General features: G+C 40.8%; 1 protein-coding gene across 1 annotated transcript in view; it reads left to right on the top strand.

The window, feature by feature from the left end:
• The window catches only part of opcml (opioid binding protein/cell adhesion molecule-like), a 549,099-nt gene that overhangs the window by 262,501 nt on the left and 263,451 nt on the right, over window positions 1-23,147 (top strand). The window lies entirely within an intron of this gene.

Genomic DNA, 23,147 nt, shown 5'->3' with positions numbered 1-23,147 from the left:
TACTGTCAAGGACTCCCTGTCTCTCAGCTGACAGATAAATATATGCTTATGAAATTATATCCAAAGTTGTAATGAATCATACACGTCTTAAGCAAGACATACACCTGTCCCAATTCCTCTAAACCCCTCCTCAAAATAAACACAGTCATGATTCTTCAGTCTTTAGATGCTGCAGGGACAGGTTCAACTGTCCTCAGCCATGGTGGGCTGGAAATAGCTATACATGGAATTATTTAATCTGAACAAGGTATAAACTTATATTTATGGTTGGGGTTTTAAAGCATTTTATCTTCCCTAAAGTCAACAATACATATGTTCATTAAGTCAGAGTCCTTAGAAATCTGATCCACCTTTTCAACTTACTAAAGTTATAAATAACTGATACTGATTATGTTGAGGTGTGCTATCATTAATTGGATAAAAAGCCAAAGAGAAGTAGAGTTTTTAATGATGCCACATGTTCATAGCCAGTAACTACAAACTAAACATAATATGTATGATTTTTAAGGGTAATTAAACACCTCTTGTGAAGTGTTGTCTCATTGGGGGTGGGTTCACTTCTCAACTAGTTGAAGGACTGAGAAAACATTTCTCCAACCCTGTTTGTCAGCACAGGTCAGAGCAGAGAGGGAAGTGAGCACAGCTTTAGGTCTATCTGCTTAACCAAGAGGCTCTGAGTTTGACATGACACAATTAGTTTGATAAATTCACAAAAGAAGCCGGACCCTCCTGTTCGTCTGTTAAAGAAATACACCCAGAAGGAAACATGTGAAATGTTGCTGATTCCAACCGCTGCAAATATTTGTCGTTTACTTTCACAAACAGTTACTCAGAAGTGAGGAAGGAAAAATGATGATTTGAGATTCATAGGCCTTGGTGGTTGGAATTTACGTCTCAAACTATAACCTATTAAATTGTGTCATCCAATTCAAGGCGAGAACATTTCACGTTTTGTTTAAAGGGGACCTATCATGCAAAATGCACTTTTAGGCATAATAAGCAAAGGTAATGAAATAAAAAAATAAAAATAAACACAGCAGGTACAGAATACATGACTAAAAAGGCATACTGTAGTGTGAGTATGGGCAGCTCAATTAAAAGCAGCGGCAAATAGGTGCGTTTTTTGTGGGGATAAAAATAGGAAGTGTTTCGGCGGACGTGCATGATTTAGGCAGTTTGTTCCAAATTGTTGGGGCATAATAACTAAAAGCTGCTTTTCCATGTTTAGTGGTTATTCTCGGAACAGAGAGCAGACCCGACCCAGAAGACCTGAGACTCCTAGATGCTTCATAGTGATGGAGTAGGTCGTCTATATACCTCGGTCCTAAGCCATTTAGTGATTTAAAAACTAGCAGTAGTATTTTAAAATCAATTATTTGGCAGACTGGAAGCCAGTGTAATGATCTCAGAACCGGAGTGATGTGATCCACTTTTCTCGAGCAGCAGCGTTCTGAATCAGCTGCAGCTTTCTGATAGATTTTTTTGTGAGCCCTGTGAATACACGATTGCAGTAGTCGAGTCTACTGAAAATAGAATCTAAATCCTGTTGCGACATTAGTTTTTTAATCCTTGATATATTCTTCAGGTGGTAGTATGCAGACCTAATAACTGTTGTAATGTGACTGTTGAAATTCAGGTCTGAGTCCATCACTACACCCAGATTTCTGGCTTTGTGAGTTACTTTGTAGTCTGCCGACTGAAGCTCTGTGATTACTTTTAATCGGTCCTTCTTTGCTCCAAAAACAATTATCTCAGTTTTTTGTTTGTTCAATTGGAGAAAGTTCTGAGTCATCCAGTCAGTGATGTGCTCAATGCACTTGCTCAGTGTTCTAATCGGAGAGTAGTCCATCCATCCATCCATCCATCCATCTTCTCCCACTTATCCGTGGTCGGGTCGCGGGGGTAGCAGTTCCAGCAGAGAGCCCCAAACTTTCTTTTCCCTGGCGACATCAACCAGCTCTGACTGGGGGATCCCAAGGCGCTCCCAGGCCAGCGAAGAGATATAATCCCTCCACCTGGTCCTAGGTCTACCCCTTGGTCTCTTCCCAGCTGGACGTGCCTGGAACACCTCCCTAGGGAGGCGCCCAGGTGGCATCCTAACTAGGTGCCCGAACCACCTCAACTGGCTCCTTTCGACGCGAGAGTAGTCTCCCGGTGTAATTTTAAAATAAATCTGGGTGTCGTCTGCATAGATGTGATAGCTTAGATCGCTCTGTTTAATAATTTCAGCCAGAGGTAGCATATAAATATTAAAAAGCAAAGGTCCTAAGATGGAGCCTTGAGGAACCCCGCATGACATATTTATCAGGGTTGATTTGTAATTGCCTATTGAGACAAAGTGTGTTCTGTCCTTCAAGTAGGAGCTAAACCAGTTTAGAGCTGTTGCTGAAACTCCCACCCAGTTTTCAAGACGGTCTAGCAATATGTTGTGGTCAACAGTATCAAAGGCAGCGCTGAGATCTAATAATACTAACACTGATATTCTGCCACTGTCTGTGTTCAAATGGATGTCATTTAAGACCTTAACAAGTGAAGTTTCAGTGCTGTGGTTAGGTCGAAAGCCCGACTGAAACACATCAAAACCGTCAGTTAAAAACATGAAATTACTCAACTGTTGAAAAACTGCTTTTTCAATCAATTTGTGTAAGGATTTGCAGTACTCCTTCCTTCTGCTTCCCTTTTTGTTTGTTGTCTGTTGTTGTCTGTCTGTCTGTGTTTGTCTCCCGGGCTGGGCGTGGCTGACCTACTTCTGGTTCCCGCCAATTCATCTCCGCAGCTGCTTCTCATTCATCCTGATCATCTACTCATCCACACCTGCTTATTAACCCGGTCTCCTCATCCAGTCTTCACCAGTTCGTCGTCAAGATTACACTGGTAACCGTATTGCTTTCTAGCTTAGCCTGACACAACTCTGGAATCAGTTTTTTGTCTTACCTGGTTGTCTCTCTATTCAGAACCCATCATCACCTCCTCCGCTAGCCACGTCCAGCCACTTCCTCGTCGGATTCATCCGCTCTCCACGCAACCAGCTCCAGCCTGCTCGCTCCCCTCAGCTCTGAAACCCCTGCTCGCCACACTCCTGTCCGGTAGGACAAACTCTAACTCCTGCTCCAACCTACTCGCTCTCGGGAGCGTAAAGACACAGGCTCAACCCACCTTTCATCTGCCTGCCGATCACACGTTTACGCCAAAGCCAGTTTTTCACACTGCAGCTGGACGAGTCAACTGATATCGGCAATGAGGCAAATCTGCTGTGTTTTGTAAGGTATATTCATGCTGGCGGTGTGCAGGATGAATTTCTTTTTTGTCGTTCCCTGCCGACCAACACCACAGGGGAAGCCATTTTTGACTCGGTCAACAATTTCATCGTGCAGAATCATATCGACTGGACAGATGTGTTGGTATTTGCACAGATGGTGCGACTGCAATGACTGGAAAACATAAGGGACTGGCAGCGCGCATAAGCGCAGTTGCACCTTGCGCCACAGCAACACACTGTTGCATTCACAGAGAACAGCTGGCTGTGAAGAAAATGCCACCATGCCTCAAATCAGTATTGGACCAGTCTGTGAAAATTGTGAATACAATAAAAAACAAAGCACTGAACACACATCTTTTTAAAGCTCTGTGTGAAGAAATGGGAAGTGAACACACAAAACTGCTTTTTCATACTGAAGTTCCCTGGCTGTCGCGTGGGAAAGTTCTCACCCGTCTATTTGAACTGCGCGATGAGGTGATGTTATTCTTGCATCATACTGATGAACTGTATGACAGACTACATGACTTCCAGTGGCTCTCACAATTGGCATATCTGGCCGATGTCTTTAGCGTTCTCAATGCTCTGAACTTAGCGCTGCAGGGGAAAGCTGTTACGGCCCGTCCACACTACAGCGTCGACAGCTTCAATCTGCCCATTCACTTTGAATGGGGTGACGTCACGTTGCCTCGCTTTTTCGCCGAACTGAATTGTGGGTAGCATAGCGGTCCGTCTCCGCCGTCTCCGGCGTCAGAAGTTGAACAATGTTCAACTTCTGACGCCGGAGACGCCGGAGTAGCCAGCGCCAGCCAATCAAATCCCGTTTCGGAAAATCTGACAGCTCAAGCCGTAGCCAATCAAACCGCGTCTAAGCTGGGAGAGATATCCCGCCGTTCATTTCTATATTTCAAAAAAAGATGGAGGAGAAACTAATTATCGGCGTAGCAAATCACCCGGTTTTGTATCACCAGACCCTCTTCACCTACCGGGATACAAACCGGAGGAACCAGTCATGGAGGGAGGTGGCAGAGACAGTGGGTGAAACTGGTAGGTTTTTGCCTGTTTGGGGAGTTTATATATATATATATATATATATATTGCTCCCATAAAATCCCCGGGGGTTTTTGCTTTGTATGTCGGGGGCGGGAGATTCATGTGATTGGTTGTTGGTCGCGTTGCTTGAATAAAATCCCCAAGCTCCAGACACGCCCAGCTCCAAGCTTTTTTTGAAGCTGTAGTGTGGATGCTCCGTTACTGTTTTCAATGTGCAGGACAAAATTAAAGCTGCACGCCTCAAGATGGAATTGTGGTGTGTCCAGGGCCGCCTTAATGCATGGGCTGACCTGGGCTGAAGCCCAGGGGCCTACGGAGATCAGGGGCCTATCATGAGCCAATAAAAACGTTTTTTTTAAAATGTAAATAAAAAAAAAAAAAGTTTTTTATTTCGGATGTTTTTAAAAAACATTTAAATAAACAAAGTCTTGGCTTTCAGAATATGAAACTTTTATTTCCAAAATCACACGATAAATACATTTTTGAAGCTTGTAAAGGGAAGATGACAGCTCTCACTCGCCACTCACTCCCCCTCCCTCCGGCTGAAATTATGAATGTAAGGGGTATAGTAATCAGATAACAAGGCAGGGTCCATTACAGTTTGTTTTCATCTGATTTCAAATAAACAAAGTCTTGGCTTTCAGAATATTAAACTTGTTTCGGCAAATTCAGATGATAAATACAACGTTGAAGCTTGTAACGGCATAATTACAAGCGGAGAACGGAGTAACTTGCCGTCACAGCAGGCATAACAACAGCCGGTGTTTCTCGTGAGTGTTTTCCCCGGGAAACAAACACAATACACACAAACGCAACACGTATACACACACACGTGAGCTTCCCCCAGACCAGTAATCCAAACGAAAATATCTTCCCTCCTTAGTATTTTGATCATTTGCTCCGCTAATCAATCAGATCGATGGATTCCAGAGATTTTTCTCAAAAATGATGACTCCGTAACAGTCAGTGGGCACCACTTCACAGCGAATCAGAATGAGAATATGTTTCACATGTGACTTATTCAAATTGCGAGTGATTGAGTGACAGATGAAGGTTGTTTAAGAGAAAAAGTTTGAGAAGAAAAAGTTTGAGAGTGGCGCTCGGGAAAGGAAATTGTTGAGGGAAAAGGAAATTGGAGACAAGCAGCTATTACAAAAAATGCCGAAGCTTACAGGTTGTTTTAAACCTGTAGGCCAGGATGAGGAGGAAGGAGGACAGATGAGTTCTGTACCGAGCAGTAGCGGTGCCGGCCGTGGGGCCTCGGAGCCAAGTAGGCCGTCTGGTTCTGATAGCGATGGAGTAGCGGGAGAGGAAAAACAGACAGGAGGGATGTTGGAGGAGATGGAGAGGACGACGAGGACTTGCTACGTGGAGGGGAGCCAAGGGCAACCAGACAAATACACGAGGGAGGTCCGATACGTCACTCATCTGGAGGAGAGGACCAGGCGCGCGTAGAGCAGAGTGGAGAAGTGCGATCACAGAGCCTGCCGAGGCTATAAATGACTTTGATTTGTTGTTTAAATAGGGGGCCTACAAAACTTATCAGCCCCAGGGCCTGATGGCAGGTTAAGGCGGGCCTGGGTGTGTCCGTCTGGATCGCCAGGAGTTTGACTGTTTTACGACGCTGGCGGATTTTCTCCTCGCTGCAGATGAAGAGCTGGACGGCGACACAGTTGCAGCCTTCAAGGAACATCTGCAAGGCCTTCACTTTCAGTTGGGAAGATATTTCCCAGAACTAGTGGGAAAATATGAGTGGATCAGGAATCCATTTGGGGACAAAACACACATTGAACATGTCAGTTCCAAGCTCCCACCGAGACAGGTTGACAGCCTTGTGGACATCGCATCTTATGGGACACTGAGGACGACTTTCAGAGAGAAAAGCTTGACAGACTTTTGGGTCCACGTCCAGCCTGAGCACCCAGAGCTGGCTGACGCTGCTCTGAAACAGTTGATGCCGTTTCCAACCACCTACAACTGTGAAGCTGGTTTTTCTGCACTTGTTGGTCTGAAAACAAAGCAGCATAACAGGATCAATGTGGACTGTGATATGAGACTAAAACTCTCCAGTTTGGATCCCGACATTGTTTCACTGATGTCTCAGCACAAGCAGCACCATTCCTCCCATTAGTTGGCAACAGAGACACGCAGTGTATGAGTGAGTAAACAATGCTATTTGTAAATGTAACAGTGTAAATAATTATCTTGTGTTTATTGTTAAATTCCTATTTAACTTGGGACTGCAACCATAGTTTTACTGTATTTTATTTTGAAAATCCGCAGCGGAAGATTGTCGTACTAAATGCGGTATATTTTGCATATCTCTCAGTAGCAAACGATCTTGCTGTCAGTAAATTGCGGCTCTGTTCGCACGGACATTAACTCCATAAATGTAGTCTACGTTTCATATGATGTGTCAAATCTCTCAGCATTTACCGTTTAAATCGCATATGAACATTAATGCTTGTAGAATTTGTAGTTGTTTTGTATTGTCGATTTAATGTGTGAACGAGCGATAGAGAAGTTGTCATTATTAGGCTGTAATTTTAAATATACTGTTGGAATGGTAAACAGGCTTATTATTTTATTTAGGATATTTGGGGAGTTAGCTAGGTGGTCCGCGAGTGTTTTATTATTGGCTAAGTGGTCCGCGGTCTGAAAAAGTTGGAAACACTGGTCTAGGTTATGCTTTTTTAGGAGCGGTTTAATGACTGCAGTTTTCAGGGCCTGTGGAAATACACCTGATTGAAGAGACTTGTTTACTATGTGTAGTATATCTGAGGCCATGCAGGGAAAAACAGTTTTGAAAAATCCTGTCGGGATGATGTCGAGGCTACAGGAGGAGGATTTCAGATGTTGGATAATGTCTTCCAGGTCTTTAGCATTTATCAGACGGAATTGTGACATGATGTCTGGATTGACTTTAGGTGAACACAGGGACAAAACATTGGCTGTACCTGATGCAGAGGCACTGACTGCCTGTCTAATTTACATGGTTTTGTCAGTGAAGAAGGAGGCAAATTCATTGCAGGCTATGGTGGATAGAAATTCTGAGGCTATCGACACTGGGGGGTTTGTTAGCAAACAAGGCACGTGAGTTGTTTTTATTTTTGGTAATGATGTCAGAAAAGAAAGACTGTTGTGCCTTTTTTATTTCCTGATTATAGAAACCGAGTTTCTCTTTATATATTTCCAAGTGAACCTGGAGATTTGTTTTTCTCCACCTGCGTTCAGCTTTTCTGCACTCAGTTTGTGCTGTTCTCACAGTCATGGCTTCTGGGCAAACATTTCCTCTGCATTTTCAGTTAAGTGACGTCTAGTGGTCACCTCTTTCTTAACAGTTGTATGGACGGTAATAGAACTCTCAAAGAAAACACAGGAATGGTCGGAGAGCGCTACATCAGTCACCACAAGCTTAGAGATGTTCAGACCCTTTGATACAATTGAGTCCAGGGTGTGCCCCTTATTGTGCGTCGGACCCTTGACATGCTGAGTCAGTCCAAAATTGTCGATAACACAAAACAGTTCTTTAGCCCCTCTGTCCTGGGGGTTGTCAACATGGATATTAAAATCGCCAACAATGACTAGGCGGTCAAAGTCAATACACACTATAGACAACAACTCGGTAAAATCATCAAAAAAGCTTGCACAGTATTTGGGTGGTCTATAGATGTTTAGGAAAAGAGCTCGAGAGGAGCATTTCAGCTGAAGGGCCACAAAAGAAGCAAGCAGGTGGAATCACTGCAAAATGTGATACATTCAGACGGAGGCCCTTGGATCCTTTGTTCTCAGTCCGAGTCACCAGCCTGTGTAAGCAGGCCAAAACACAAATGGGACGCTGCACTGGTATAGAAGCCTGTGGTCGTTGGGTGGCGCCAGAGAGCGAGACGGCAGGCGTGGAAACAATGGCCTTGGATGACACCGCCGGAGAGTGGGGTGTGTCAACGTGGCGCTGGAAAAGTCAGGGAGAGGTCTGAACAGCGTGATGCATGTTAGCCGCTAGCATGCGGCTACCAAGCCTGCTGGGGTGGATTCCATCAGTGCCGAAGAGGGCGGGTCGGTCCCAGAATAGATTGAAATTGTCAATAAAATATATTGAAATTGTCAATAAAACCAATTACCGAAGTAAAAATAATAAGTGTGGCTTGATATTGAGTAATAAAAAGGTTTATAACGCTGTGAGAATGGGTCTGTGGAGAGCATTTCTCCGAGATCCCAACTCGTCTATTACCAGCGTTTAGGGAGCTCTATGCAAGTCAATGGGACTCCCTGTAGTAGACGAGATAGTGACGCCTAGGGATCCAGGTGTGTGAGGTGCTGCGCGGATTGGTCCGTTTGGACCAATCTGGTCATTTGTTGTTCATTTGGGTAAGGGCACGTCACGATACCCAGGAAGAAAACATTGGAAAATGAGAAATCTCCAACGAGGCGTTTTGGGGAGGTCTTTTATGTGTTAGAGTTTTACTCCCTACAGGGTGCACTTTGAGGGTTTTTGACTCTGCAGACCGTTTACATATTGGTTTTTTGAAACCGATACCGATAACTTCCTGCTTCTCAAGACCGATACCGATAACCAATAATAAATAATATAATATATGTATTTTTTTTCCTCGGCCGCCCCGTAGTTTCAGAGCGCATCGAGTTTAAAATACCATCTACAAGCTGATGCTGACAGCTTGTGGCAGACCACACTTCCACGCTCACCGGCAGGCACCGACTGGCCATCTGGAGGACCGGGAGGGTGTGTGTATTTGTGGCCCGAGCGAGCGAGAGAGAGACCTTACGTGCATTGTTGTTGTTAGCATCTGGTGCTAGCTAGCTGCGCTAACGGATATGGAGCTGTTTAAATGAAAACAGAGGAGCGACATTTCGCCACAACTGCGCCGAGCACTTGACTTTATGCAGGAAGCCAGACAGTGGGACATTGTACGAAAAGATCGTAGCGATGGCGATGTTTCAGGTGACTGATCAGGTTGGAAGTATTATAGCTCGTTGCCTTTTTCCCTCCTCGTGGAACTTCTGCATTACATTTGTTACAAATAGCAAGCGAACTTTCCGACTCTGAAACTTTGAAATAGTCCCATACTACCGACGACATGTTTGTTTACTGTCCTGGCTTCACGGCCGCACACCATTTACGTCACAGCCAGGCATGAGTTAGGGAGCGCTGGATTTGTGAAAAACTCCCCTCTTCCTAAACCACTAATACCACAGTACTGGCAAAACGGGAGGAGCCGAGTGAAAAACAAACGCCCCTCATCCCAATCCACCGACACCACAGTATTTTTTACCCAAAAAATATATTGTATATTATCTGGGCTATTAATACTGGTATCGGGTTTATCGGGATGACGTCATAATTCCTAATATCGGGCCGATAATTATCGGGCCGATAATTATCGTGCATCCCTAATAAAAACCTTCATAACACACAAGGGGACGGGTAATAACCGGAAAAGCATGACATGGGCCCTTTCAATGAGGTTAAAATCATTTACACGTCTGGGCATGTTGAGAGCTGCTATTACACAAAAGGGGAGTTAGTGGCTTGCGTAAGAGCCAGCATGCGGGACCAGCTGTACAAGGTTTCGGTGAGTGTTAAATGAGTTATGACATCACTACGCGACTCTTGGATTTGTGGTCTTTCTAGTTGCATATTTTCATAGTGTTATATTTCAACAGTTTTACGACCTACCTTTAAAACAAGAGAATGTTGTAACTTCTTTGATTTAAAGCAGTACATTAATTTGTTTATTCGCTTCCTGAAAAAAGTCAAAAGTGAAATGTTTGACAGGAAATGCTTCTTTTGAAGTGCAAATATGTATCCTGCTCTTTGTTTTCAGGTTTTATGTATGAAATGAATACGAGTTTGTCGAGTGCATTCTTCCCCCGTCTATTACCGTTACAATGATATATAGTAAACATTTTCAGTTTGGAATAGACTCGCTTTGTTCCTCATTTGAAGCTTCCATTACACAACAGAGTATAATCACTTGAAAAGAGAAAGGTGTGCTCAGTGCAGAGCTAGAGCTGCTCTCTTGTATCCCCAACCGGCGGGGAAGTAGCGAGGAGTCATCTGTGAATGAGGTGATAAAGCAGGGGATTAAATGTTTTTAAAGTGTAAATCACTGAAAGCTCAAGAGGTTTTTGAGCTTAGCCAAAAATAACCACAAAACATCAGGCTGCAGAAGTGTTGGAGATGAGCCCTGGGGAAGAGATGCTATGTGGACTTCACAAGATCAATCTTAGTTTTTTACGTTTATATAATACATTATATATAATTTATATTTAGTTTTGTTCATTCTAAAATGCAACAACTGTAACAAAAAAAAACTTCCCCCTGAATTATTAAATGATTTCTGTTTCTGATTCTTATCTATGGTGGACATAAGTGAGAAGGGGAGGGGACTTTTCCAAAATGTTTTGTAAAAAAGTTTGTTCATCCACGATGCAGATCTGTAGACCATGACACACTTGGTGAGATTATGTTAACATATCGTTGTCATTTTGGATGTGATAATGTGAATCCAAGCCAAATCATTATTTTCTCTTTATGTTTCAATTAACTAAATGTGTTAAAAAATAAAACATTGAAATAAACCTGATACAAATAAGAGTTGTTGAGGAGCTGATGACACGGCAGCCATCCATTGCACCGCATTGTTTTCCGAGGTGACATCATAACAAAGGGTTACGCATGGTCGTTGTTAAGAGGACAGAGTTATATAACTTTACAGATTCTTCGTTTGACACACCTCTATGTTACCGCAACAGGAAAATACAAAATAAATAAAATAATACAAAATACTCATATTAATGTCTAGAAACACTTCAGGAATATCGGATGGATTGCTGAAATGTAAGACAGGCATGCAGTGTCCAAAGAAGATTGATACTGATCTCGCGCTACCAGCAGGTCAAATGGTGGTTTATTCATTTTAGCGTTTGAATCAGTTTATTTACTTATTTTCTAATACATTATGTGGCTGTCGGGAAGCCTTGATTTTGGTCATTATCATGGTAGGTCTGTGCACTAATTGAAGTACTAAAAAGAAGCTATATCACACAGCACCACCATCATTGCATATGATAAGTACGGTATATTGTCTGTCAAACCAGAGTTTTATATACAGTCACATGAGTAACACAAGTGCCCAGAATATGGTGTAACCCCACAGAAAACCACCACTATTGTGTTATAGGTTTTATGGATTAATTTGAAAGAATCTGAATTGTATAACCACAAATTATTTAGTTTTTATACTGAAAAATCGTAAAATGGTATGATGTCAACAGATTGCACATAACTGTACTAGGTTAGTTGAAAGCAATAACATTAAGTTTAAATACAAAATATTAGGATCAACTTAATATTATTGCTTTCAACTAACCTAATACAGTTATGTGTAATGTGATCACAACATACATTTAATTAGAGTCAACGTTTCAGTTTTTTCAGTGTAAATGAAAAATTCATCAATTCATCTTGTGTTTCCACATGTTCAGTATACCAGCTTTACAATACACCTGCTCTTTGTGTTGGGTGCACGGAACAGATTGGAGGAGGTAGGAGTTATGTGATGGAAACACAGTTTGGAGAAGAACCTCATCATTTTATTATTGGTTATTATAGGTTTTTGTGTTGTCCTTCAACACACATTAAACACCACATTTGAGCCATCTTTATGCCACTCCCCAGGGCTTAGTGATGAGAGGCCAAAAGCAGCTGAATGCTTTATATTTGTCTTCTGTGTAGCTTTTGATAAGAAAACTAAAATCCAACCTCCTAGCCTTTTCACTTGTCTCTCTTACAGTCATAGTGAAAATGGAATGCGCACTATTGCAATATTTCTATACTCTCTGTAAAACCATTCAGAGCAACACACCGGCCCTGACATAGGTCTCAGGAAGAATTTAAATTTCAAAAGCGAGTCCAACAAATAGATGTGCCTGCTGCTTGTATGCTTCACAGGGAAGTTTAATCTCGCTCAATCAACTGGCGAAAATATTTCATAACTGATTTTTCTTTTTTAAATAGTTCAACTAATTTAATATGAAGTCTTCAAATCTGAAGCTTAATGCATCTGATATCTTGATGTTGGAAAAGACCTGCTCTGCCCGTGAGGAAAGGGAACAGGGAGATAATGAATTGAATGAGCATATCTACTTCACACAATCATCCCTATTGACCAAATCCCATCTGGTTATGCTGAGTTAATCAAGACGTAGTGTGTGGAATGAATCGAGTCATGCCATTACAAATGTCTTCAATCATTGGACCTGCACTGCCTTATCTCTGAGTACTTTCACTGCTGAGAGACCAGGAATGAGGATGATCAAATAATATTGAAGATAATCACAATAAAATGTGGCATTCTAACAAAAGGCCAAATCCACCTGACTCAGAGATGGGCAAGACAATACTTTGGCCCTCTGCAAAATCAGAATAAACCAATATGGATGTTGGAGATAGTAAAGTATGTTTTGTGCTGCTGTTTGTGTGGGTGGAATATCATTTGTGCTTTATCTGGGGAAATACTGTACCCTCTCATGCTTCTTGGACTTCCGCAGATAAGAAAAATGAGTGAGATTACTCCTCATTTTTCTTCTCAATGCCAACATTTTCCTTTCCATTGCCAGTTGTAATTGTGCCCTCCAGACTTTTTTACAGTGAGAGCAGAAATTGGTTGGCCAGAGAAAAGGCCCTGGCTGAATCAAAAAGCCCCAGTGAGCCGTTTACTGGTGTTGTTGGGACATAAGCAGGAAAGCAATCACCTTTTATTGAGTTAAGTTAATTAAATATGGAGATTAGTAAAAATCAGCAATCTTGATTTTGGTTCTCAGAGGAAGTTTCAATGTCTATAATGACTTAATCTGTTTGATTCTCGTATGTGATCATTTGTCAACTTCGTAAATGCAATTATCCATGTAGTAAACAAATATTGCAGCTCTGCATGTTTCTCACTGAATGTTAGCTGGAAGATAGTTTTAAAGCGAGACAGAGAGAGAACACAAGAGATGAGTCAGCCTGTATGCAGCCTTCGATAACATTGCAGCTTCATGTGTGTGACTACAGGGCAATAACCCCTAGCATGACACTAGCATGTCTCATGCATGTCTTTTTTCACATTTATCTTTTTAATTTTAGAACCAGAAAACAAAAACCCCTTTACTACAGTAGCTATGGACACAATTAGTCTCTGACCTTGTTTTTACGGTGGCTGATCCTCACAAACGTGCTACAAAAGCCAAACACACTTATATTAGGTTAAAACGCGTTGTACTTTCAAAAATAGTGCAAATATAAAAACACAATGTGCCAAAACACATGCAGATGAAGAAACATCTTCACCAACTCGACAACACATGCAGCATTCAGAAATAGTCACTATCTTGACGAAACATTTGCAGCTTTTACTGAAAGCACTGCGTACTAGTCAATGCTGTATTGTCAAGGTGAACATGTTTCTTCATGTTTTGGCACATTTGTGTTTGAATATTTGCATTCTTTTTTTATACTGCAGCGCAATTATCCTTATGGAAGTGTTGTGGGCCCTGCTGGCCACCGTAGTTTGATGAAGCACCATATATTTCAGGTATTTGTGTCATACTAAGTAGAGTTTGGTGACAGTGCATGTCTCCAAACAGATCAACACAGCTAATGGTTTTGTAATTGTTCCCCACACACACACACACACACACACACACACACACACACACACACACACACACACACACACACACACACACACACACACACACACACACACACACACACACACACCAGGCACAAAGGTGTGTTGCAGGTTGAGAACTTGCTGAGCGACGCCCTGATAATTGCCATTTGTGCACAGTATAACGCACGCAGCTATTTATAGTTCAAGGTCATGCTTAATGGCACGGTGCAGTAAACATGCAGATGGAAATGCCTTACACATGAAGCAGCAATGGTACATGTGAGAAAGCAAAAATAAGACACTGTCCCTGGTGAAATCATTTGAAATTATGTACGTTGACTGTGTTACCTCCATTATATAAAGATCTGTGTAATCCAGGTACTAGTTGCTGTTTTTCTTTTTCAGTAAATATAATCACAAGCCCACATACCCTGTCCTCGGGCATTGATGTGTGCACAAAGCTTTTAATTACTTTCAGCTAAAAAGTTTCCCTCACCCACACAGTGTGTGGCACAGTCAGCAGCACTCCTGCAGCAGAACACTTCTTCAAAATGTTTCCTTCAAGCTTTCACTGTTCTGCTTCACTCTGGCTGAAGCTTGCACAATCAGTTGATCTCATAAGAAGATGACCCTTACCAAAAACATAAAGAATGGTGGTTGTAACCCAAATTCACACAATCATCGAAGTTGTTATATGTTTATATTGTAAGCCACATTTATTCAGTGTGCACGTGTTAAAGTGTGGCAGTAGCAGACAATCATCTTATTTAACACTGATTTAAATGTGTACCCTTTTTGTAGTATGTTATGCATGACCAACTGTGTATTGTGTTTTACATTACAGACAACCCAATATATATATATTTACTACAGTCAGAGTTAGATTAAGTGGATGGATTACAGAAAACAGATCCCCAACACACGTTTGGTTTTGGTAAACCAACAACACTACCTGTGCTTCATGTGTGTCAGTGGTAGCCGCAGAGAATTAGGATTGGGGAACTAAGGCTAGTTTCTAGCAGGTGCTAATGAATTAATTTGGACCAAGTATTGACATTTCTTTACTACATATATGTATGTATGTATGCCGTTTGTATTTGTTCCTTCTGTGTGGGCAGGGAGGCCTCAGACATTTGGCCAATGCTTCTGCATAGATCTGGCTAGATATGGGTTATAGCACTAATAATACATAACACTTTATTATAATAATCAACTGAGGATACATATTAGATTATAACGGTCTACTTACTTTCTAATTTAGCAATATAAAATGTTGTTGAATATGCTAAAGTATTTGAACAATACCCTAAATTGTGCAAATTATATAATTTATATAATTTGCTCTTTCCCACTTTAAAATAATCTGTGGTATCCAACGCCACTTTTGTCTGGCAGATGTTTTAGTTAAACAGACTTTTCTATGCGGACTGAACTGTGCTTTGTAAAACAAATCAATAATATTAGTGAGCTAACTTAATCCCTAACTGCATTGACTGAATATTTCTTGCTTTCTGCACATTTTGCAGCACATTGATTCCATAAAATACTTTTTAAAAGAGAGGTGTGTGACATGCATCACATGTCTCCCTGGAAACCGGGAAATTATCATTATGTTGTGGAAAAACTTTCAAATACTCATGGGAAACTATGTAAGCAGAAGATAGAAAGAAATGCCTAACTTAAGTGTGCATTGCATATCAGCGCTTTCATTAGCTTGGTTTGGTTGCTTGTGGCTACCAAGGGCACCATCTGAACACACACTCTGGAACATTGTTTTTCATTGCAGAGAAACCCAGCAGAGAAGACAGAGTGGGCTTTTACAAACTTTTAAAATCCTCATGGGGATTTATGCATATATTCATTTTAGGGCACATAGGACGAATAATTAACCATTAATATCACTGTCTGATGGACCCCGGCTGGTGTGGACATTGCACTTCTATTAGCTATTTCATATTGTGTGTGACCTATTTTTAAATATTACCTCATCTTGTACACATTCCCCCAAAACGTTCCAAAACGGCCATCCATATGTCCCTGTCAAATATGATCTGAGTGGTAGATTCATTCCATCCCGAGGTATTAGTTTCATGTGATTAATATTTGAATGGAAATTGCTTATTCAGAAGCATTCACCTTGAAGTGAGCAGGATCCATCTCTGGATGACAGTTTCTGCCTAAATAAGCATTACTGGTTGTTCCCTCACTTCAGATCTAAATTGTTTATAACCTTAGGGTTAAAGACGGCTATATTTGCGTACATACAAATGAACAATTTAAAGTTGACATTAGGGCTGAGATGGCGGCCATGTTGGCTCTTTTTCCTAGACGTCTGTATTTGTGAACAGTAACCAGTGACTCTTTACTCATAAGAATTCAAGTAAATGACCTGTAACGTTAGGTCATTTAATGTTGATGCAATCATTGTTTACTGAGGAAGATGTTGTGAAAATAACTAAATACTGCCAGATCATTTCGCTCTTCATTAGTCTTATCTCTTTGTCCTAACACGCTCCATAAACATATTAGGCTTTCCCCCTAGGTAACTGCTGAAATGCCATCACCAAGCCATCATTACACAAACCATTTACAGAGCAACAATCCCACATTGAATTCTGCCCGGACGGATGTGTGCATAAACAACTGCCTTCTTTTCAATGACATTGAAATAAAGTCATTTAATAATGCAAAGGTAAAGTATTAAAGAGTTAAACTTGAACACTTTAATAATTAAGTTAAAGTCTCCTTTCCTCTAGCGTGACTCTAAACACACACACACACACACACACACACACACACACACACACACACACACACACACACACACACACACACACACACACACACACACGCAGTCCTTGTCCTTGTTTATGCCTTTCATATTAGGCTCTCATACAGGCTGGGTGCGTTAATGCAGGAGGATTTAACTTTGACTTTAAAGCAGCTTTAATGTCCAGTACTTGTACTCAATAGAGCTGCTACATATTGACGGATTGGATACAAAAGTTGTAGAAATGAAAGGCACAGTTAAGACCCTGACACACATGTTTTATATCAATGCCGTGTTTAATTGAATTCAGACACACACACAATGGAAGGTCGTGCAGAGGTCAGTCAAGGAGCCTCTGATAGTGTATCAGCATATCTGCTGGGAGCATGGCGAATATAACACCTATTGATAACACAGGATGTCGGAACATTCAAATCATTTAAGAGTACCAGCCTCTTAAATGATTCATGTCCTCAGGCCATGCATACATTGAGTGACTTTGTAACATCTCGCAGCATTAGAGAGAGAACCGGGAGGTGTGGAGCGGATCAGATGTGACCTGCTCAACTCCTGGAGAGCAGAGAAAGACCAACCCTGACACACACAGCCTTTGTTCCACATGCTGTGACTAAGGCGCCTTGATTCAAGCTGTCTGATAACTCTGAGGCAGATGTAGTTATCTCAGATCAAAGTTGGAATCATGTGCAGCTCTTCATGCCAGGAGCACTTTAGCTGCTGCACAGCATAAAGCAGCCCTGGATCAACTTGCTATTTGATTCAAACAAATCATTTTCAGACAACAGAAGCAATCACTTTGCTTTCAAAGGCCATTGTCAGTCACACACTTCAGAAAATTAAAGATAAATAACAAAGCACTTTTGTTCCTATTTCATCTGTGATCAAGGTCTTCAAATTATTCTGAAGTTATCATTTGAGAAAGTTAGTTTGTTTGGTTGCTGTTATTGTTCCTATTGTTGTCATACCAACATTCAGAAATGAATGTTGGTTTGCTGTGAATGACCTGCAGTCTTCCTACAGTATAGGCTGGATGTTATGAAGGCACACACTGAGTTAAGAATGGTTGCACAAGGACAATTGTCCTTGTGACAGGAATAATTGTGTTTACTGGGGAGTTTCCAGATGATAGAGATGTCTGAATAAGAGACGCTGACATGTTTTTTGCCATCAAAATGATTGGTGGTATTTGAATATTTGATATTGTAAAGTAAGATTTATTTCAGTGAAGAAGAATTTGACGATTGGACTTTTATTTTAGAATGTAAATAAGTGATGGTCTTTTTAATTGTTAAAATATCCTAATTTGTGGACTGAACACCAGGCTGACACACTGATGAGTGAACAGCTCTAAGAGGAACCGGTTGTTCAATGTTTCTGTGGAGAATGAATAAATGAAATTGGTGATGGATACCTGAATAACTGGAGAGACTCATGATGCTTTTGATATTTAATGATCAAACTCAAAAATATCCTTAACACAAACTCACCTCATACAAAGCTCAATTACGGGAATACATTTAGCAATTAACTAACACAAGAGAATGTGATGGGTCTGCTTCCTGCAATTGCCACAAACAAATTATTTCTCATTTCACAAAACCTTTGCAGACTGACCTCAGAATGTCAGCCTCTCATGAATAAGTTGCATAACATTAGTGTCCGTGTGCCAGTGCAGTCTGAGCTCCTGCAGATGACTGAATCCATTGAGTGAGCGCTCTTTATTCAGTCTGCCCGTGTTTTTGCTCGGGTATTAGCTTGCTTTGGTCAGAGGCTGGTCCATTGTCTGCTAGCTCTGCCCATCCTTGCATGATATGAATGAAGATTAGCAGGGATTGTTTGAATAAACCACCCAGGGTCTGCTGTTAATGCGTCGCAGTAAGAAATGATGTGAATGTCACTGCATGTATAAGTGAGATAAATGAGAAACAATATCTGCCAGGATGAGCCGGACTGTGTACGGCTGCAAGCTATCAAAAACAAGGTGATTTAAGAGAAATGGCTGTTCAAATCAATATGTCCACCTTCTATTTTATAAAATGGCTGGTTGATTTAGGCCACCTAGTTTAGCTTTTCCTCTCCCTATTCATGGTTGTGATGCATCAGGAGTGATTCATGTGGGCCGTGCAACAAACAATGCCATTCTAATTAGTCATTTCTGCATGCTTGGCCCCCTCGCTGGTGGAGCTTTGGCGAGGTCACTGGATGTACCTGACCCGCTGTAAGGCGGAACAATGATAGCCAAAAACATAATGCACATGGCATGGATTGAAATGGATTGCACTGTTATTCTATCCTCTAAACACCGCTGCAGAACTGCATGTCTTCCTTCTTTCTCTTGACGCTGGTGTTAAACCGTCTTTATCCTCACAGTGAATTGATAGCAGGTGCCTGCAAGGTGTTAACAAGATATCACATGTCCAAATGTTGTAGCCTCAATCGACTGAGGGGGGGTGCTTTAGCCCACCCCCTCCCTGTAACTCTAATTAAGAGCACATATCTAAGATTTTGCTGAGGTCAGGGAGGGATTTTAATTCAAAAACCATTAGGATGTGTTCACAGCCAGGACTGTATTGCATCCCAGGCAGATATCATTTTAATTAAGTCTTATCTTTCCCCAATTTCTCCGGAACAAGACATCATCATCATTTCTCAATAAACGCCTTCTAATAAACTTAGGCTGCTCACATGTTACATTAAGTATTGACCACAGAACCTCAGGCTTTTGCCTAACATGCAGATCACGTTAGTCGGTTTAGTAAGGTATATGCTGCCTTGACATGGTGGGAACAGAAGACATAGAGGACAGGGTGGATACTGTATTCCATTGGTAATACCCTTAAAAAACTGAAACATTTACTTTAATTAAATGTACACTCTAAAAACCAATTCAGGCGACCTTTCACCTCCACTTAATTAAATGCATGGTTGCAAGATAAAAATGTGAGTTAATTGATTTAGATTAACAGTTTGAGTTGCAAACATTAGTTTATAAGTTGTGTTGACGTAATAATGTTGGTAATTACATCAACTTAATATTGTGTGTAATTTGAACTCTGATTTCTGCGTTAATTGACTTAAAACTAAGTAAGTAATGCAATTGGCTTGATAACTTATTGTTCTACACCTTGAGTTAAGGGTTTCAAGTCCACTCCCACTTAACATGCCGGGACAAGTTCCCACAGTTAAGACAAATAGAAATATACAAAGGACATTTTAAGGTGAGTGTCATCTGTTGTCGTTCAAATACAGTAGATAGCCTTGTAGTTGCTCTGTATGGCAAATTGCTGTTTGACCAACATTAGCAGCCTTTGAACTGTGAATAGTTCTGTGAGAGGATACAAAGTAGTAGAGGCTACTGTGAGAGTAAACATACTTTGGTTACTATAGTGATATCGCTTTTTATTCAAAATGAATCTGGTGAAGCAGATCAAGGATGCTTCTTGAGGTAGGATCGTTATTTAGAGTTGTCATTGAAATGCAAGTTGTTGGCAGTCACGCATTCAGAATATATTCATTTAGGTCATTTCTCTTTTTTTACTTTTTCAAAAGTAGCACAATACAATTGAAGTACGCAGAGAACTATAGCCATCCGCTGCCTTGTCGTGTGCCTTGGAGAAAAGGAAGAGGACCTTTTCAAGGAGTTTAGCGACGTAATTAAAAATCTTGAAATTAAATCAAATCCACGGACACAGTGTAAAAACACAGGACAAAAGCACTGCTCTCTGTCAGTTACATTTTGAAGCATATTGCACTTTTGGCCACACCCCAATCAATAATATCTTAGAGACGTTCAACATGGATAGGTGTTGGCAGCAATGGCATGGGAAAAGGATTGTGTAACATTTGAAAAGTGGCTTCTGCTCTTCTCTTAACCAGTTCACATATTGTATGGAACCTGCAAAAAGATGAGAAGCGACACTAAAACTTATCTACAAAATCTGTCCACATGCATTTAAACACTAGGCAAAGTACTCAAAAGCACCTCTGTGTGTCTTCAGGACCACATTGCCATGATGACACACACATGCAGACTCAATAGGTGAAAACAATACCAGCGTTGCTTTAGCAGCTGGTAATAATGGCTCTGAATGAGCTAAGAGTTTAAAAAGTATGCAGTTACCTAATTCATTATCTCTTATACGCTAACCTATTATTTAATGTGCTTCAAAAGGACTTGAATATCGCCTTCATCAGTGACCGGTCCACCCAGGATCTGACCATACGATGGCAGCCATCGTGGTCCAGGGAAACACATTCTGCGTTAAATGTGTTCATACTGTTTGAAATAATGACTGTCTGCAGTGTAAACATCTTTGTTACATCTCTTGTGAAATGGATGTGTGTGATCTGCAGACTGGTGGCCATTGAGAGTTTGTTTCTGTAGTTTCACAAAACCTTTACAGATGTTACACATTTGGCACTGGTTTTAAATATGCAAAGGCCTCTAACTTCGATGTGATGGCAGCATGTATTTGCTGTGTCCCCATGTCCCATGGTAATATGGCTAATGTGTTTATTTATTATTTGTGGGGAAATTTGTTATTTATCTTTTTTTTCAAGATTGAAATGAAGCTCAGCGCAAGTTCTTCCAGGAAGACTGGGTGTAAATACATTCACTCCGCAGCTGCATATAATCAGCTCATCACAGGCGTTCTCTTTAACCTATTACATTTCACCTCATTCTCCAGCAGCCAATCAACGAGCTGCAGACAAACTATAAAATGGTTCTCCTCTCTCCTGCAGTCAGCTGTGATTTCAGGTGTTCATGCACCTTATCATATGGCATGTGTCAATAAATGTTCAAACTAAATGAATTCTCTCCTGATTGAAACATCATGTGTTGAAATAAACAACTGCAGTTCAAAATAAAAAGTGAATTTCCTAATATTTTTGTTGTGGAATCCATTTCTTTCTTTAAAGGCAAAAACATGAAAAAGCTAAGAAAAAAAACTATTGAATAAAATATATTTGGAGCAACTTCATTTATAAATGGTTGTCAACTTAAAAACGTGTGTTCACAATGAGGGTAATTAAGTACATACAACTTCAAATCTCTTTTAAATCATGTGGTAAAACTAGTTGGAGCAACTTAATCTTTTGAGCAATCAACTTCAAAACGTGTGTTTATGCTACCAATGATGAAGTAAGTGGTCATTAAAAACACCTGATTGTAGAGGAGAAGCCTTCTCCCCTAACTCAAATCACTTTGTTGCTTTAACACAATTTCATTAGAAGTTGTCTTAACTCAATAAACATCGATACAAACTGTTGCCTTGATTTTCTTTGTTGAGCCAAGGCATTTGTTTTTAGAATGTATTATGTCAACAGATTTCACATCATATCAGGTTAGTTGAATCAATGATATTAAGTATGGATAAAGAAACATTAGTTTCAACTTATTATTATTGCTTTCAACTAACCTAATATAGTCATGTGAAATGTGTTGACATAATACATTTAATTAAAGTCAATGTTTTCAGTTTTTTCACTGTCCACCACCATTGTGTCATACAGTTTATGTTCTACTGTTGCAGTATACGAAAGTGGGCAGTACAATCTGGAGAGGGTTTCACACCTGCTAAAAGATATAATTGTATTTTTGTCACTGTATAATGCAATGCACTTAGTAACTTTATGGTAAAGAGAAAGGCTTTATTGTGAAATCAATTGTTTGTGAGACATGATTGATGGACACACAAAAGAACGCCTACTGTAACCTGCAAATCCTCAATGCTTTGACACTTGCACAAACATTAGACAATAACACTGCCATGTGTCACTTGATATTCTCCCGGCGATGGCATCCAGCCTTCAGAGCATTTGCAGCATCCCATCCAGTTTCTTAACAGCGTGCCAAATTGATGTTAAGTTAAAGAAATTATCTTGTTCAGCCTCCTCAAGAGACTTAAGAGCTGTCAAAGTAATTCTAAATGTGCTGCTGTTAGATGTGCCGCAAAGTGGCACACCCCCCCCCCCCCCCAGTGGCCGACGTCCCCTCCCTGCATACAGATGGACCGGGAGAAGTCCGGAAGTTTTTCCTTGTACGATGTGAGGGTCAGACAGAGGGTGTCGTATTTTCATACTGATATTCTGTACACACTGTGAAGTCCACTGAGACAAATGTAACATTTGTGATATTGAGCTATATAAATAAACATTGATTGATTGAGAAGAGCGCTTTAGAAAATAAATGTGTTTTGGTGAAATGTATACTCCCCAAAGGTTACTTTGCTCCTCACCCTAACTATCAAACAAACAACATGAACTGAACATTTCAGAATAAATTACCCATCAGCCACTTTGTATAAACTGAAACCTGACAAAAGCAAGGACCCTGGGAAAGGGTTAGAGGTGTCACAGTCACAAGTAAGAA

Source organism: Gymnodraco acuticeps, unplaced genomic scaffold (genome assembly GCF_902827175.1).
Source record: "Gymnodraco acuticeps unplaced genomic scaffold, fGymAcu1.1, whole genome shotgun sequence".
NCBI classification, from domain to species: domain Eukaryota; kingdom Metazoa; phylum Chordata; class Actinopteri; order Perciformes; family Bathydraconidae; genus Gymnodraco; species Gymnodraco acuticeps.
Note: the sequence above shows the minus strand (reverse complement) of the source record. Positions and strands in the feature narration are given on the sequence as shown.